Genomic DNA, 17,298 nt, shown 5'->3' on the forward strand with positions numbered 1-17,298 from the left:
TCCTATTTCTCCATGGCATCAGTCCTATTTCTCCTCGGCATCAGTCCTATTTCTCCTTAGAAAAAGTCCTACTTCGTTTACCTTGTTCCAAAGGGAACGATGACCCTCCAATCCGATAGGCAATGTATTGCGTAAGAGTACCGGCTTATATCCATTTTTCTTTTTAAAAAACCGATAGCGTTTACTCATTATTGAAATGGTTCACAAATTTTTTATCTCTTATCCTATTTTAATTTTAATTGCTGAGGAACATAAATTATTTTGAATCTAATAGTTCATTTAATAAAATACTATTAGAGCAAAATCAGAATATGTAAGAGCTGTATATAACCATAGATGTATGAAATAGTAAAACATTAGTTCAATTGGAAAAGTTGGTTATGACTGTAATAAATATTTCTGTAGAATGTCTAATAGTATTTTGTTAAATGAACTATATTAAATAAAATATAGTTCATGTTCTCCTACAATTTAAATTAAAATAGGATAAGAAAAAAAAGTTTTGTGAACCATTTATCTAATGAGTTAACACCATCGGTTTTTTAAAAAGGGAAATGGATATAAGCCGGCGAATAAATGATTAAGTTTCGTTCCCTTACTCTATCTACACAGGTTGATAATTTCTGCAGATGTGCTCGCATATCGTCACCAGTGGAAGAAAAAAGTTATAGAAAATGAATAATGTGTATAAATAAATTTCATTCTAAATACTTTGTGTGTTGTTGAATTCAGAATAATTCTGCCAAATGAGATGTATCTGTTCCACAATGTTGATCTCATATTGGTTATTCAACTTTCTCCACATATCGGCTGCAATCAACCAGGAGTGTACCAGTTTCTTTCCATTTCTCTCGTTAATGTGCTGAATATGCATTTTCGCACTGTAAAATCTTTCTTACCCAGTTATTGATTACTGCTTCATTTTAATTCGGTCACCATAATATGTCTAGTGAAAAGAAATATAAAAATTATTCGTAGTTACTGTGGGAATTCATTTGTCATTCTGAATAGCAGTGTAACTCTCATACTATGTAATTGTCAGTGTCCAGTTGAATTTGTAGAATTGAAATAGTGTAAAGGAATCAAAATTGTACAGTGACAGTTGAAATGTGTATTATTTCACTGTTCATCAAAATTATTGAAATAATGCAGAAGCAATCAAGATTTTGTCACCAGGGTATTGGATTTGGTAGTTTTTTTAATTGAAAATCAAATCCTCGAAAAAAGGGTCCGTCAAATCAGTTCCAAATCAAATCACGTAAAAAACTGTTTTCAAATAAAATCTTTGAAAATATGGCTGAAATTAAAAAAATTTTAAAAAATCCAAATCAAATCCAATTTATTTTTCTTTTTTCTCTTGCCGATTGACAGTTTCCAAAAGATGAGCATTTCGTTTATGAACACAAGCATGTCAAATAATTTTGGTTTTGTGTTTTTTCGTTTGGCCGTCAAAATGTCAACTGCCGTGCTAAATGCACGCTCACTATTAGCGGAAGAACATGGAAATCACATGATATCTGTTGCAATGGGAGCTAAGGCTAGGAATATGTGTTGATTAAGGTTCCAATATTCACATGAAATAAAATCCAGGCCAAATTGACCTTTTTCATTTACAATGGGAGGCCCTTTCAAATAATTATCAAACTCATCGAGCACTTTCCATACACCCATTGACAAAGTTCGAGGGCGAACGAGCACGCTTGGCAATTAAAGGTCGGATGGGTTGTCTTGTTCGCTTATGAATAGGGTAGCTGATGTATTTTCGTGTTTTGCTTTACGTGTTCTATCATCTTCTGCACCACTGCCGTTGTATTCATTACCTTCACTTTCTTCGTTACCACCTAAAATTTCAAACAATTATTTCAACCGTATAAATCGGCAAACAAAAGACACAAATGTGCATAAGATGCATGAATGTAAAAGTAGTTTTCTTACCGACTGTACGATAGCGCAATCTAAGTAATTTTTTAGCAGTAGCCATGACGTCTTCTTCTTTTTCTCCACCTGCTTTTATCCACGTTCCCTTCATTCTTGGATCAAGCAGTGATCCTGCAATAGTTCAGAAAGTTAAGGAAATAGACATAACATATCATTGACTTCAACGTTATTACATACTCAATACACAAAAAAGTGTCTTTTGTAACCCATCCCAATCGTTTAGTGAGAGATCTGCTTAATTCTTCCGCCCTGCTTTTGCAAGAAATTATGAATTTCGCTTCTTGTTTGGCTTTTGGATCCAATGAAAATTGATTTTCCAAATCCAAATAAAATAGAATTATTAATACTACTGTTTCTGTATCCTCCTGAAAAACTCTGTTACAATTTTGAAGGGCTCTAGTAGGGTTACGAATTCTTTTAAACATTTCAGCAGAGATGAAGGGGATCCGTGCGCTTTGCAAGGGATAGAGACAGTGGTACCCCCCGTCATAAGTACCTAGAGGTTTCGACAGACGTACCCCAAAAAACGACAAACCTACCCCGACATACGTACCCCTTCAGAACTTAAAAACGCTCCCGTCACAGCTACCCCTTTAAAAATTAATTTTTAAAAAGCCGTCTTATCTACCCTTTTGTTTAACTGAGACCGACAAACCTACACCTTTGCTGAACACTAATCGACATACCTACCCTTTCGATTAATGCAGTCCGACACACCTACCCCTTTGATTAATACAGTCCGACATACCTACCCTTTCGATTAATACAGTCCGACACACCTACCCCATTGATTAATACAGTCCGACATACCTACCCTTTCCATAAATACAGTCCGACATCCATACTCCTTCACTGGAAATTGATCGACACACCTACCCCTGCGGTTAATACACTCTGACACACCTACCCCTTCTGTAAAAACCGACACTCCTACCCCTTCATTTGAAATATCCGACTTACCTACCCCTTCGTTTAATAGAGCCCGACGCACCTACCCCTTTGTTACAGGACTTTTTAAAAATGTATTTAGACCCTTTTACAACTTTCCAACAACAGTATGGTTATGTGGATGAATTTCCAACTGTAATGCGGGATGCGGGATGCGGGAGTCCCGAGTTCAATTCCACTCGCTGTCTGTTTTTGTTTCACATTTACTTATTGCAAACTTTAGCCTTTGCTAAAAGCTAATGCTAGTTAAGAAACTTTAGCTTTCATTTCAATTGCTGTTATATAACTACTTATGCTAAATACAGTCTTACACAGACATTAACTTAAACACTTCACACCTTCATTCTGATTTTTGATCGTGATTTTTAACCAAAAATCTTGATTTATTCTGATTTTTAATTTTCGAATCAAATAAAAGCGTTATTCTATTCGGGTTTGATTCCAATCGGATTTCAAATTGATTCGGCCGATTACTGGTGCTGGGAACGAAGATATGTTAACATGAAGACTAGCTTATTATTATTATCGTTTGATAAATAATGTTTATAGGAATAGCATTTATAAATGATTTTTGACTTCCTTTTTATGTCTTGTTTTTCCCTTATGCACATTATCAAGGAGCTATTGGTTACCAAATTATACAGCGCATACTACACTGATATTTAAGGAAGCTTTGCGTTTGACGCTAACGAAGTTACTAATAATAAAAAAATCAGTTTTAATTATTTTCTACAATGAAAGACCTTTTTTATGAGAGTCGGCGATCAATGTTAAGTTGATGAATGTGATATGTCTGTGATTAATGCTTATGATTAAGTCACTAAACCTTTTAAAATGAATCCAAGATTTTTTTCTTCAAATTTTCCACGATCATGGAAGGCATGCCAGTATATTTTTATACAAAACTATCACGGCGTTTTTCGCATAATCGAACACGAGTTAACTCATCCAAGAATCAGCATCAGTCATTCATACGATAAATTGGCCTTTTCCATTAGTGTAGGTTCTTTGTTTTCATTTTTCCTTTTCCTAATGTTGGCTTTTTCTCTTTTTCTGTTCTTCGATGCGTTCGTCCACTTCTTTTTACTTTGTGTTTTGATTTTATCTCGTTTTTTAATTGGTTTAGCAAGCAATTCACGTCGTCTTTTACCTATTGTATTACAAAACGCTAAAAATTTTTGACGATCTTAAAATTTTTTTGTCAAATTGAAAATTTAACTTTACACGTTCAGCTATTTGCAGAGAACCTACCCATGCCTGTTTCTCTTCAATGCTTCTCACCTTCTCAATTTCAACTTTGCCTTCCAAGATTTTCAATTTTTTCTCTCATTTTTTAAAATTTTAATCATTGTTGCTTTTGGATCTAAAGAGGTCTTTATCAGAATGAGTGAAGGATTAATTAGTTCTCCAAAATCAAATTGGCTGAAAACCATGCACCCTCCACTCTTGAAAATTGGCTTTGGCAGTGTACTTGTTATTCTTTGTTCAGAAATTTCTGTTTTGACAAACTCTGTATGATCAGAGGTTGATTACCCAAATGCTCCCTTGGTGATTTATGCAAGTTTTTCAATTTTGGATGTCATCTTGTTATTTTTCCTTTTCAGTTCTTCTTCTTCAATTTATCTAGCTTCCGTTCAAGTTGGGGTTTCATTTTCTCCCTGAAAATAGATGATATAAGCTGGCTGGCTGGTCTTCCTTAATATAAAGATTAACATATACCTGTGTAGTGTGAGAGCTTAGCTGTTGAAGCATGGTTCCTTGCGTAAATTTTTTGGTAGAACTATTGTGGTCAACACCAGTTTTGTTACTATCAAGATCTTAAACTGTAGAAACTAGAAATGAAAACATCTTCAGAAGAGCTGCTTTTTAAGAGCGACGATGTCAATGAATCCTTGCTTTTTATCAGACTTTTGATTTTTTGGCTAAATTTTCTTCAACTTTTGGTTAGACGACACTTCCAAGTTTTTGTTTTCCGTTTTCTCATTTACAATAGCTGCCTGTCATATCATAACAATAGCTGTCTGCATATCATAACCTTTAAATTCAATTATTATCCACATTAGTCTCTCAACATTCTAATATATCACTCCATAGATCAAAATGTAGAAACCTACCGTATTCTTATTTTCTTTAGGGAACGACATTTTCAAGCCAAATCTACCTTAAGGATGCCACAAACTGCCACGAACAATGGCGTTTCGTGGAAAGCTATTTACACCTTCGGTAGTGATAAAAAACCCAACTAGATGGCACTAAAAAGAAAATAAGGATCCAAAAAATCGTAGGAAGGGTACCCAAAAGAACACGGAATTCATGACCTAGCTCAAACGGGCGAGCTCAATCCAGAGTCATAGAAACCTGGTTGCTCTACGCTGTGTGTAAATGCCACAAGGATTTGCGGTGACATGTGGTCGAAATTTCAGCGATTTTGTGGGCGGAGCTGGCAGCGACAGAGAGCCATCTGTTGACTAGAATTAGAGATATCCTGACATCCTGCAATAAAGTCATAAAGGATACGACTTCAAATACTAGTTGAATGGTCTAGTGGATAGTACCCTCGATTGCAATACTGGAGGCCCGAGCTCGCATCCAGTAGCTGCATTATCTTTTTTCCATTTCCTAACGTATGCTGACCACACGCTGCACTAGGTTCCACTTTCCACTGTTTTTCCACTTATTTCATTTCTGTTTTAAAATTTTACATTACGTAATTTTTTATTAGTATCATATCTATTACGCCTCTCTGTCAATTAACTTTTTTGCGCAAGAAGTATTGCGCGCTGACAGTACGTTATTATAGTAGGTCATGCTTGAAAGACACGCTTGACTTGGCCATCCGACTACTCTAAGTACAAACCGCTGGAGGGGTGTTCTACGGCTACTGATTCCATTTGGTTGGGACCGCGTAGTACTCCACCAAAACCGCTAGGTTCGCTATAACACTGCCAGAATTCGACCACATGTCACCGCAAATCCTTGTGGCATTTAAACACACATAGAGCAACCAGGTTTCTATGACTCTGCTCAAACTGAGGATTTATTCCCGGTGTATTTCTTATGGGACTACACTTTTGCCTTTTTTTTTTATTACTTGGATGTATTAGCAGACGAATTTAGTCATTTGTTTTAAATTTTTGTTTTTGTTTTAAATCTGGAGGGGCATATTTGGGAATCGTGTTTTAACTTATATAATTTTCATGAAATGGGAAGAGAGGAATTACTAAATGGTGAAGAAAATGATTATGAAAAAAGAATCTCCAATGAAAATTGACAAAAGGGTTAGTTACTATAATGATGCAATGAAACTATTGACAGTTGAAGTATTGAAAATTTTTCCCAGGTATGAATTCATCGGGTTGCTTTTCTAAATCTTTCAGCAAAACATTTCAAAGAACTTTTCGGAAAACGGCAGTAAACTAAATGGGTGCAAATATTTATTATTACATCTTACTTACGTATTATTTAACAATGCCTGCTTTTCTCATCTTCCGAACATGGAAGACATTCCAGTAGCGGTATGTTTTGAATGTTCACTTATTGCAGCCATCGATCTCCAACAACATTTTAATCAACCTCTCCCATGTAAACCTTTTTAAAATATTTTTCATATCGTACAATGATCTTTTAGTCTCATAACAGAATATCTAGAAAGTGCCATAGAGAGCTTTGCTACTTCAAGAAAAGATCCAGGTTTTTCTACGAGGAGCCTAGAGCTGCCAAAAAAATATGGGATAACCTGGAAAAAAAGAGAAAGATGCATCTGAAGCTGAAAGAGGATCTTAACGATGTCTGGTTGGAAGAGGAAAGGACTATCCAGTACCAACATGAAAACAGTTCTTTTCCATGAATATATTGACAAACCAAGTGAAAAAAGGATTAATTTAGGTATGAAATCATTCAAATTGTTTTAAAATATTTCATATAAACTATATTTTTTTCAGAAATACACGTTCCTGTTATTTTGGCCGCTTTCTTGATCAAACTATCTGCAGACTGAAAATATTGCCTTATGCCGGGTCGTTGCAATGCATCATTATTATTAAGAATGGTACATTAAGTCAATTTTTACATGCTTGTTGCATTAATATTCTCATTTTTTTCCACAGGAAAGGAGGTTTGATTTGTACGAGCCCTTCGAAAATAGTAACTTATAATTGTGCATGAAGCTGCATTACAGTACAGTAATTCCTTACTATTCTCATTCTGTTAACTAATTTTGTTTCATCATTGATTGAAAGGAAAGAAACAGATAAGAATTGTGTCTATTCTTGTTGGCCAAGAGATCATACCTGACATCTAAGATAGAATGGGGATGATTTCAAATACAATTTCAAAAGATACAAAAGAAAAGACATTCTGTAAGCGATTCGATATTTTAAACATTAATTGTTCGTCTCAATTTAACTGTTGCCAAATCTTTATTTTTCCTAGATTACCTAACTAGATGGCATTAATTACCATCCAAAATATCGGTTGACAACCTCTACAAAACTACATAAAGCACAAACGCAGTAATCGGCCGACCACTCCAAGCCAGTATGTGACAATATTGCTATTATAATTGTGCATTCGTCTAATAAAGAAATAAATCTTTTGTATCACTCTGTTGTTTCACTTACCTTTGACTAAGAGCGCTATTCAGAAGGTTCAGTGGTTAGGCTTACAGTAACGCATTGGCGGAATATCATCGCCGCGCTTGCTAAAGGAACGTCAGTGTACTTCTAAAAATGATTCGGCATCCTTGTGTCTTAAGTGCCATGAAAATTTGAGTCGTGTGTTATACACCAAGACGCTGTTATCTCTTTCACCAAATCCTGATATGACTTTTGCCGCTTACAAGTAAACGGAATCACCTTGTTTCCGTCTGCCGTTTGGCAGTGAACGGACCTTGTTAGTCATCTGCCGCCTACATCCGACAGGGGACTTGTTTGTCGTGTTCTTTAGAAGCTGACATTACCCTAGTTGTGGCATTCGAACGACTTTCCCTCCTTTTTTATTTGGAAAGGGAAATAGTTTTCATTGGCTCATCCGAAATCCTGAAGGAAATGGAAACCCTTTATTACTGCACTTTTCACGAATTCCACCTTCATATCTCATTCTGCAGTACGTCTCTTCACAGCTCCGAGTTTGATTTCGCATTAACTTTACAGAGATTATTTTTTTTCTGACAGTGTTTTTTCGAGATCTTTCTTCCAAAGTTAATGTGCGTGATATTTACCATTCTTTTGGTTCAGTTCGTCAATTAATGCTTATATGAGTTTGTTATAATAATTGTTGTCTTCTCCACAATTTCTTTTCAGATGGATACCGAGGTACGCAGGGTGCCAGGAGAAAGAAAAGGTGGTTTCCACTACGTGACGGCTGACAACTTTATTTTTCATCGGTATAAAACAAGGTAAATCACCTACCTTAACACTCTAAAACTCTTACTAAAAACCAAGAGATATTTATTTTCTTTTAGCGCCCACTCCGAATATTTCCGATGTCGTAAGTACGATTCTCTGGGCTGTCTGGCCCGTCTGCGACAAACGGACCATCAGTACGTCAAGACGGGTAGCGAGCACAACCACGATAACGAAACGGAAGAAATAAGAAGAATAGCAGTCGTGAACGAGTGTGTCAATCTCGCTTGTGAACAACGTAATGGACTTAAGCGTACATTTGAAGAAGTCAGGGAAAGGTAAAAATGAGCCTTTTACTTAACTTAATTTGTACAATTGTTAAATAATTTATATGTAGACATGGAGATGCCGTAATTGGCTACAACCATAGCCTTGAAAGACGCATGCAACGAGGACGTCGTAGGAATCAGCCTTCGATCCCGCAATCAACGGAAGAGGCTGAGAGACTCTTACATGAGTATCCAGTATACAGGTTAATAGCATTATTTTTCAGAAATCGTTTGATGCCTTGTCTAATTTAGCATTCTTGTTGAATAGTCAGACGCTAAATGGTTTATCGCCTTTTTTCCATGGACGCGTGTCATCAGCAACTGGATCAGCCCTCATTTTTCTTTCACTTGCTGCTCTGTCGGAAATTCGTACAACTAGCCAGATATACAGCGATGGGACGTTTTATTCCGTGCCTCACTTGTTCTACCAGCTCTTTACGATCCATATCATGTTTCAAGAAAAAGTAAGCATTGTTTTCAACAATTACATAAAAATTTAAGAATTCTTGATCATTTGCCATCTTACAGTCGTTCCCGATTGCGTATGTTTTAATGACAGTGAAGACCTTAGAACTCTACAACTGCGTAATGCGGAGGATTTTAGAGGTGGTTGAGACAGAGTTTCCCGGCGACGGATTTGCAGATGAAGTTATGATTTCCGACTACGAAGAGGCCATTCTCGTAGCCATGGAAAGAGCATTTCCAAGTGGAAGAAGTCGTGGATGTTGGTTCCACTATTCACAGGTAGAACAGTCATTATTAATTTGCATGATAGAGTAATGCTGCCTAATATTGCATAATTTATGATTGAATGTTAATTGTTTGTGAAATAAATTTTTTTGTCTTTCCTTTGCAGGCAATCTACCGAAGAGCCTGTCAAGAAGGACTTGCTGCTGCTTATGTTACTAGGGGGATTGTCCATCGCATATTTAAAATGCTGATTGTTCTAGCTTTGTTGCCACAAGAAAGAATCTTCGAGGGGTTTCAGGTAATCGTTTATACTAATTTCTAGTATCTTATTTCTGGTATTGCTTGCTAAAACTCCCACCTTTTTAGTGTATCAGAAACGAAACAGCGCGAAGGAGAAACACCGGAAGTTCGAGGTGCTATCGCCCAATTGTATACTTACTACGGCGGATACTGGATTGCAACCCAAGGTCCTGAACGAATCAGCGTATGTGATGACGATGATCGGACGAACAACCGCGCAGAATCCTGGAACCGTTGGTTCAATGCTCGCTGCAAAGTTACCCATGGAAATTTTTGGGATTTCATTAGTGAGTGTTGCAATTACCATTTCATTATTGAAGTATTACCATTTTCATTAGCATCGTATTCAAGTAACGTTTCTTTATCACGTAGTGCATCTACAAAAAGTTGAAGCCACTACCACCAGAGATTTGGGTGCACTCCGTGATGAGCGACAGATTGGTCAAGATGCCCGTATCGCGTGCTACACAAGATTATTGCGGAATAATGAAATTAACCTTCAGAGATTCCTTGAAGTGGCAACTGGATTCTTTGAACCGGCTCGAGTAAGTCATATATCTCGTTTATTCATCGAATTCAAAGCTTAACTTAATTTTTTTAATGTATCGTTTTGGTTTTTAGGATTTGCTACAAATACCTGCGACTGCAAATGAGGATGCACCAGCAAATAATGAGGTGGTTTGGCAAAGACATGCTGGTGCTCGTCCGTTAAGAAATGCTGCAGGAAGGCGACCTCGAAATGTTGCCGGAATACCGCTTGTACAGCCTAACTTTTTACCGGATCCGCATGCCGTCCCAGATAATGCACCTGGCATTCAAGACAATGCGCCGGTCGAGCGACAAGATCCAGTTGTCATCGTACATAACCAGCCTGCCATTCTGCCAAGACAAAGCCGAAATCGCCAAATGCCACGCCATCTTAGGCCTGATGGGGACGCTCCAGCGATTCCTTTACGTCAAAGACGACGCCGCGGGGAACCCCAAAACATCAGCATAGAACCTGCTGCTACGATAGAGTTTGCTGCCCCCGTAGAGATGGTTGATCCCACTGACGCTGACGCTGCTGCTTCCGGTGACGATGCTGCTCCTGCTGACGCTGATGCTCCCGTCGACGTTGATGCTTCCGCTGACACTGCTGCTTCGACTGCTGCGCCTAATCTTTGTGGTGTGTGCCTAATGCACACAATAGATACTGCATTTATTTCGTGTGGGCACACCCTATTAGGGCTCGGCCCCGCGACGATCGGGCACGATTTTGGCCGACGCGCGTGGTTTTTTTTTTGTTTTAAAGGACAAACTGGTGCGGTTCGGTTTGCCGTTTTTTGTCAAACCGATTGAACCGCGGTTTGACGGTTTGTATCGCGGTTTTACCGTTTGCACCGCGGTTTTACGGTTTGCACCGCGGATTTGCGGTTTGCATAGGACAATAACAACAGTAACGGATTTTGTGCGATAAAACAGTAACAGATGGCGAAACGATCGACCTATTTTCGATCGCGATGCCTACAAGTTTGATCGGAAATTTGATTTACAACAAGTTGCTGATCGCCATTACGCTCACAACAATTAGTGATAATTACTTGATTTGGAATTTCAGCAAAATAAAAAAAAAAATTTTAATGACGGTTCAAACCGGTTTTGCCCAGCTGCAAACTGAAAACCGAACCGCAGTAAAAAATGACCAAACCGAACCGACGGTTTGACGATTTTTAAATGAAAAGCCGCGGTTTGCCCCGATCAAAGACGATCGGGGCCGAGCCCTACACCCTATGTGCAACATGTGCAGAGCGTGTCGGCACTTTTTGCTACTTTTGCCGGACGCCCATTCAACAAACTTTAAGGATTTTGTGCAATAAATTTTCATTATGACTTACGAATAAAATAATTTTCACACAGAATATGTTAAAAGAATTATTAAATATCACAATCAGTAAAATAATTTTACACAGCCAAAATGTATGAATATTTCAAAAGAAAAAATTTGACAGTTGTAACAAGTATCATAGATAAAATGATATAAGTGAAGGAATGATAATTATAAGTAAAAAGTTTCAGATGTAATGCAAACTGGTAAACAACAGAAGACAATACGGCGGAATTGTTTGTAGAAAGGTAAATGTTAATATCAATATATGTAGGGCAAACCAGAGATAAGGAGATGGGACACGGAATAGAAAAAGCCGCCATGACAGATTTCGGCACTCCATCTAGCGGCTGATTCCCTCTCTTTCTCATTAGCAGAAATTCATTCTCATTAGTAGAATTCCCAACAAACAAGCATTGTTACAGGCGGCTGATTTGAAATGGTCACGGAGAGTTAGACAATGCGCCAGTTAATAACACACAAAAGAAAGTTTCATGACTAAAAGTAAATTGTAACTACTACTGTAACAACTTGCAAACTGAGCCTGGATATTTTGCAGTATAAAATTTGATAATTAGCTAACAGATTTCCTGGAAACAATTCAATGGAAACTGGAATGGAAAGTATTTGTAAGCCAAAATTCCAGAAAATTGACCCCTTTTGATTCTCCGAGTTTTCAATGCTCTCCTAGTCACAGAACTTTCGTTGTGTGTTTTTATCTGGCGAAATGTCCGACTTTCCTTTCCCATATTCAAATTAGCCGCCTGTCACATTGGTTCCTTGCAGGGAATTCGTCTGCTAATGATGAAGGGAGGGAATTAGCCGCTAGATGCTGCCCCAAAAAGTGTTATGGCGGCTTTAACACGGTCGTGTCCCATCTCCTTATCTCTGGGGCAAACCCTTTTCTTCTCTTCTTATATTCTTACCAATATTGCACTAACATATGATGCTGCATAGGATGCTGTTTAGCCTCGGTGTTTTTGTTTTTCCCTTTATCCCTTTCGTCTGCTACTGTAAATTGTCAAGAGATTCTGTCGCACACTTCTACTTATATAATCGTTACTGCAAGTGGTAAAGTTCTGTAGCGTATGTAATATATAATTATATTATATATAATGGATCTATTCACGAGCTTTGGGAACTAATAAGGTAATGATGCATTTTTTGTATAGTGCTTCTGATCTTTGTTTTCAACAGGTTATGGGCCCAGAATTATTTGTTTGTTAAATGGCCACTCACAATTCATCTGACAACAAACTGAGGGACTACGCTAAATTTAATGGAATAAAATTTCCCCAATGAAATATGGGTTCTCGTACAAGATCTTAGGCGAGCAGAGGTAATTAATGTAATATAACTATATGTTAAAGTTTTTACAGGCATTATAGAAACGGTTGGCTTAATAGTTTTTATGAAGAGAATTCCACTGAACAGTAGATGTGTATTCCACCAAACAGGTGACGAGTATTCCACAATGAATTTTTTTATGTTGATCTAACGAATGCCACCAATATGGTGATGGTTGTATTACACAGATTTGGTTCATCAAGTCATTTTAAAAGGTATTCCACTTACAAAGTTACGAACATTTTATAGATAACTTTGAGTATTATTTTTCAACGAATTCCAACCAAGTGACAAATGTGATTCTTGGATTTGATATGCTATTCTGCTGGATTCCACCCATAACGGTGATGACTATGGCACTGTTTACTTTGGGATGTTGAGAAATACATATTCTTATGAAAATTTCTAAAGTGAGATCATTGTATAGCTGGATCAACCGTAAAGTATTGCCCATTCACCCTGAAGATTAGAGGTTCATGCCCCTCCAATGAGAGAAAACATTAAGAATATGTGAGGAAGTTAAACTGTCGATCCTGGAAATGAAAGCTTTGTTCTCAAGCTCTTTTCAACAAGGCTTCGTGAAATGCGGTTTGCAGGGCGTGTTAAACTACTGATTGCTGTACTTGCAAGTTTGTTTATTCTATGGCTAGCAAACAAGCCAAGACCAAGGCACGGTGACTTAGTATGGAACTTAAAAAATGATGATGTCGCTATACCCATCAAGTTTGGTAAAAATCAAAGAGAGTATACAAACTCTGGAGGCATACATGTTGTTGTTGAGCGATATTTTGGAGATTCATTGCCTGGCCCTTCTCAGCAAAATTTAACTGATGAAATTTTAAACGAGAATAACTTTGATCCCATCCCATCACAAGTAGAATGGGGTGAACCAGTTGCCATACTACCTCATGAGCAATCCAAGTCACAGAGCTTATACAGGATACACAGATTCAACCTCCTTGCTAGTGACCGAATTCCTTTGAACAGGGCACTACCTGATATTAGAAAGCCACAGTGCAAAGCGCTCACTTACTATGTCAAAGAACTTCCCACTACTTCAGTTATAATTGTTTTTCATAATGAGGCATGGAGCACTTTGGTGAGAACAGTTCACTCTGTTATAAATCGAACACCAGCCAAGGTGTTATGGAAGATTATTCTTGTAGATTATGCAAGCAACAAAATTTTCTAGGGAAGCTACTGGACGATCATGTTATCAAATTATCTGCAATAGTTATGGTTTTACGATCAGACAAGAGAATTGGCCTGATACGAGCTAGACTCATGGGAGCTCGCAAGGCCACTGGCGATGTGCTAAAGTTTCTAGATACTCACTGCGCAACTACTGTTGGATGGCTTGAGCAACTTCTATAGCGTATAAAAATGAACCCAAACTCGATTGATTTTATTAGCGATGGCCGCGTTGCCCTCTTACGAAGTTTCGAACTTCATCACGGAGGTATGTCAAGCAATCTGCACTTTCGATGGTTTGGTGCATCGGAACCCTTAATGTCGACGTGGGAACAGGACCATTCCTTTCAGGACTCCAGTGATGACAGGCGGATTATTTGCGATTGGCAAAGGTTGTTTTTGAAAAAATTGGAACCTACGACGACCATATGGATATTTGGGGTGGTGATAACATCAAAAGTCCTTATGAATTTGGCAGTTTAGTGGTCGAGTAGAAACGTCCCCATGTAGCCATGTCGCTCACGTATCCAGAACACCTTACCAGGTGGGGTAAATAAAAATCCTCTATTCAAATCTTGCTCGAGCTGCGCTAGGATGGATGGACGAATGGAAAGAATTCTTTTTCAAAATGAACCCTGAAGCCAACCGCCTTCGTGATGCCCAGCTATAGGGTCGTGATGCCCAGCTATAGGGTCGTGATGCCATTGCGTCATAGGTTTAAATGCAATGATTTAAATTGGTACTTGAAGAAAGTTTGGTCTGAGGACTTTTCCTGTGCACCAGGCAGATTTATAGGGAAGGTCATTCATAAAACGTTTAATTTAGCCCGACACACCTACCCCTCCGTTTCTAAAAATCCGACTCACCTAGCCCTACGTTCAATTAAGCCCGACACACCTACCCATTTGTTACAGACTTTTTTATTGGTGTATTTAGACTGGCTTAACTGTACCTCTGATAAAAAGCATCCGTTTTTAATCATCTTTTGTTCTGTAAGAAGATAACGTAATGAAACATGATATTATTTCCATGTGAGATACCGTCCTGTTTGTATTATTTGATCAGCTTTAACAACATTATGATGCTATGAAGGGGGTAACAAAGACGAACTGGAAAGTATTCGATGATTCGTCGGACATAATATAACCGATATGCGTGCCTTGGCATTATTCCATGTGGCAATCCACAAATGTGCGTTCAAACCAATACGTAACGCATACAACGAGCTTAAACCGTACCAACCGGTTGGGATACACCTCCACCGCCAAGTGATTGCTCTAAACATTTTCCAGTTGCTTTATGAACGACCTTCCCGAAAAATCTCTCTGGTGCACAGGAAAAGTTCTCAGACCAAACGTTCTTCAAGTACCAATTAAAATCATTGCATTTCAACGTATGATGCAATGGCATCACGACCCTATGACTGGGCATCACGAAGGCGGTTGGCCTCAGGGTTCATTTTGAAAAAGAATTCTTTCCATTCGTCAATCCATCCTAGCGCAGCTCGAGCAAGATTTGAATAGAGGATTTTGATTTACCTGGAGAGGTGTAAGGACTCGATTTCTGGAATACGTAAGCGACATATCCCTAGTAGAACAATATATCTTATTCCTTTCTTATCGTTATCTAAATTTCTTGAAAAAAAACATTTTCAGATATGTTTGCGGTGTGTTTGCATTGACGAAATGTCATGGCTATGAGATATCTGAGGAAGACATTTTTAAAATATTTTGTTCCCACAGGTTATGTACACCACTAATAGTGTAACCTATATATATACAATTATAGAGCGAAGTGACATATTGATAAACAATTGAAAAACATAACTTTTATTTCGTTTCTTTTTACAAAATGGTACAACGGACAAACAAAATTACTTTTCCATTGTGTTGCATAACTTAAAGATAATTACTTTCTTCCATTTCTTGATTTGTGACTTATTTCTTGTTAGTAAAACAGCATCAGTTTTAAGGACACGTTGAATTCAATAGAACCTGTAAGATAATTTGTTACTTATAGACAAAAGCAAAAAAGAATGAAACCAAATAACAAATTACGTCTCAATTGGAATCCGACTCTTCTTGGACTTGAGCTTTCAACTGTTCAGAAAGAAAACGCGCCTTGGCATTGCGTAGATGTAGTTTGGTTTCCTGAACGGAGAATTCGTATTCCATTTCATGGAACGATTTGTTCGAACGGATTCCATCTGAAATTTGAAATATGAAAATTATCATGCTGAAATTATAATGATTTGTAGTAGAAACAGAATATACTTACCTAAGACTGCCTTGGTGATAATATAGGAACTGATTCATATTTTGCCTAGACCATTGTTAACTCTTTTGTCCCGTCTTCTAGCCAATCCACTTCTTTTGACAGAGAAACGGCGAAACCGGTGGACCATCCTCTGCGAACGTAGTCAGCAGCACTGTTTTTCGAATTTCTCTTACCAAGCAGACGAATACGGCTTACCTAAATAATAATTTTAAAAAATTTTAATCTCTTTAAACATATTTGAGGTTGGTAAAACTCACGAGCTTTTTCAATAAATTAGGGTCCTTCTTAAGAATGCTTTCAAACCCATCTAGTTGTTTCAAATTCTTCAGAGGAAGGGAGGGGGAGTCATCCTGCATTTCACTGCTGTCTTCGCCAGAAATTGGCTTGATCGACTTTTCTATAATTGACAATTTTTCGTTAATTTTTGCCAAAGCCGCGGTAAACTGTTCCTTCCTGGAAGCAACTTTTCCTATTAAAATGGTAGATATTGTAAAAATAAAAATTGAATTACCAAATCTAAACGTATTTGAGCCATTGCTTAAAAGGTTACCAAAATCTTGGCTTCCGAATTCACGCGATGCAGTTGATGGACTTGATGGATTCATTTGGTAACGAGAATCGAGGTGCTAAGGATTATCTTTCCAATAAGTTAGCATTCCGCCGCTGTAGTAGCCCCCATTATAATTTGGAAATGGTTCCATCGTTTCTAAAATTTGTAAGGAGAAGTATGACATGAATGAGTGTTGAAAGTTACAAAACATAATAGAAAATAAAAAAGATTTATTCAAAGCTTACCGAGCTGCTTGTTTCCATGCGAATCATCTTCCTTAGATGTGGTTATTCGGCAGATAGTGTTTACTAAAATACGCGTAGATATGTTACACATGTTTAAAGATATGAAATAGATGAACATTAACTGGCTAAATAAATAAACTGATTAAGCTTACCAGGCTGAAAAACTGACTGACTTAGAAAATCCACGCTGTACGGTCATTCTTTAGAAGTCAACGGGGCATTATTATTATCATCGGGAACTGAAAATATATCAAAATACTTTACACATTTGCATTCG

At 37.6% G+C, this 17,298-nt stretch overlaps 1 pseudogene; it reads right to left on the bottom strand.

Annotated features, from left to right (window-relative positions):
• Nucleotides 1-3,965: 3,965 nt before the first annotated feature.
• LOC130687577 (uncharacterized) lies at nucleotides 3,966-7,182 on the bottom strand (annotated as a pseudogene).
• Between the last annotated feature and the right edge of the window lie 10,116 nt (nucleotides 7,183-17,298).

The sequence above is a fragment of the Daphnia carinata genome, chromosome 4, assembly GCF_022539665.2.
Source record: "Daphnia carinata strain CSIRO-1 chromosome 4, CSIRO_AGI_Dcar_HiC_V3, whole genome shotgun sequence".
In the NCBI taxonomy this organism is placed as follows: domain Eukaryota; kingdom Metazoa; phylum Arthropoda; class Branchiopoda; order Diplostraca; family Daphniidae; genus Daphnia; species Daphnia carinata.